General features: G+C 52.5%; 1 protein-coding gene across 4 annotated transcripts in view; it reads left to right on the top strand.

Moving 5' to 3' along the window:
- The window catches only part of SLC5A10 (solute carrier family 5 member 10), a 62,016-nt gene that overhangs the window by 4,602 nt on the left and 55,082 nt on the right, over positions 1-2,332 (top strand). The window lies entirely within an intron of this gene.

The following is a 2,332-nucleotide window of genomic DNA, read 5'->3' as shown; positions in this document are numbered from 1 at the left end:
GCAACCACAAGCAATGATGCAAAATGCAGGAAACCCACTGGCTGGTGGATGCAAAGTCTTGTGGCTCCAATGATGGTGGACGCACCTCCAGGGCTCTGGCAGGGCTCTGAGTGACTCGATGGCAAGAAGATGAAGGTAGAGAGAAAGAGGAAGTTCCCAAGGTCCTTTTTATGAGATGGCCACACCGCCATGTTTCTATGGGAGCCAAGTTGGCACAGAAAATCTCACTAGCACATGGAGTATGAGTCAGACCTTCCTCTGTGGATCCCCACCCTCCTGCTTTGTCCTAAGTCCAGATTCCCTCCTGGAGGTGAGAAGAGCAGCCTATTGGCTGAGCCTGGACTTTGGAGCCAGACAGCCTGCACTCTGAGAGCCTCAGTATCTTCATCAGGAACCTGGGGATGATCAGACAACCTCACGGCGGTGCTCTCAGAACCAACGTTGCACCAACATCACACTGCCCTCCCCAACCCAGTGAATATTAATCCTGCAGAGAATATTAATCCAGAGCAAGAGGGCCCTGCCCACCTTCCAGCTCTTTAACAGAGGTCTTGCTTGTGCTCTGACTGCACCTGCTTAGGTGTGAATCATCCCTGGATTCGACCTGACGACCAAGGGCTTTGTGGCATGAATGGCTCAGGTTCTTGGGGCTGATCCGGATGGCCCTGTCTCGGCTTTCACAAAGGGAGGCCACCGGTTGCCCCCGTGGTCCTTATGGGATGAGAAGACGTGGAGCATCCCAGAAAAGGAGAAAGCACAGCACTGGAGCTGTGCAGTGCACAGCCCGCATCACTGGGTTCTGTGACCTTGGCCATGACACTGAGCACCTCCAAGGAACCTCAGTGGCGAAGCCACAGCAAGGGCTGAACACGTGATGGGGCTGGGAGAGGAGATTGGATCACTTCCAAAGCTTTCAGCTGTCCGGGTAATTGGTTTAACAAACTTGAAGAACTCAGGTTCTCTCTCTGTCTCTTTGACTGCGTGTATGTGTGTGTTGGGGGGGGCGGGGTGGTGCAGGGAGTGAGGATGAGGAGTTAAAGTCAGGCAGAAATAGTCGAAATATCAGCCAATCTTGTTGACGGTTACTCTGTGATCCAGCCTTATGTCATGGTATACGTACTGTGAAAAGTAAACATGAATTACATATCTAAATACCCTTCCTGTATCCTCCACATCCTTTCAATGGCTCTTGTCCAGACAGCAGGGTTTGTTTTTTTTAAAACTTTATCAGTTATTCAATTACGTTCTTTGCAAGAAATCTAGAACACCGATTCGTGAGGGTAGATTCCATTTGTGAGCGCGAAGGTAGCAGGCAAGTAGCCTTGGAGCTGGGGAGCGGCTTTGATTCCTGCCAAAATGTGCGGGTCCACGGCTTTCTGATCAACCTTGTTCTGCTCTGTGATCTCGTGTTTTTCTTGCTTGGAGTCAAAGATCTCGCGTTCTGGGGGTGTGCGCTTCTGCAGCTTCCTCTTGTTGAAGGAGGCGTCCCTGAGATGCTGGGGGACTTTCACACCACCGCTATCAGGCTTGGCGGAGGTGGTGAGGACAAATTTCTGGTGCATTCTACCCAATGGAGGGAGGGAGAGCCCATCACAAGCAGCAAGCCACTGCCCAGCTGCTTCTGGAAAACCGCTCTCTTGCATCAGGGTGATGGGAAGGGTCCCCGTGGTGATGCTGGCTGGAGGGCTTTTTGCCGTGGCTCGATGGCGTCCCAAGCACAGCTTCCCCAGGGCATGTGGACAGTGTAGCCACTGGGGTATCACCATTCTTGTCACCACCAACTGGTTTTGTGACAGTGGCTCGGACCTTCTCCTCCTCCTCTTGTTCTTCCTCCTCCTCCTCTTTCTTCGCAACCTTGGATTTGGCCGCTGAATGCTTCCTCTGGTCCTTGGCCTTTCTGGGATATGTGGCGCAGATGGAAGACCGGCCCATTCCGCTGACTGGGCCCATTCCGCTGACTGGGACGGGGTTTGGACCACAGTGGGGTTTCCGCTTCTTGATCGCAGCCTTCTTACCTGGCCACTGGCATTTGCTTTCTTGACTTCAGGATTCTCCTTGGTGTCTGGCTTCTTCTCAGCCTTCTCACCTGCCATCTTGCAAGATGCGAAAGAGAATTACGGCCACAGCTTCTGGTCTATAAGCCAGACAGCAGGTTTTAGGGGCATTTATTAAGCACTTACCAGGCACGGTTCTCAGTGTTTTGTGCACATTAACTCATTAAACACTAGAAGAGAGGGATGAGAGTAGGCCCACGTTGTTGTTAGGCACCATGAAGTCGGTCCCCACCCCTAGCTACCCTGGGCAAAACAGAAGGAGGCACTGCCTGGTCCCG

The sequence above is a fragment of the Echinops telfairi genome, unplaced genomic scaffold (genome assembly GCF_000313985.2).
Source record: "Echinops telfairi isolate 266 unplaced genomic scaffold, ASM31398v2 ScPeMD7_2010;HRSCAF=2546, whole genome shotgun sequence".
Lineage (NCBI taxonomy): Eukaryota > Metazoa > Chordata > Mammalia > Afrosoricida > Tenrecidae > Echinops > Echinops telfairi.
The sequence above is the reverse complement of the archived record's forward strand: the minus strand, read 5'-3'. Positions and strand labels throughout refer to the sequence as shown.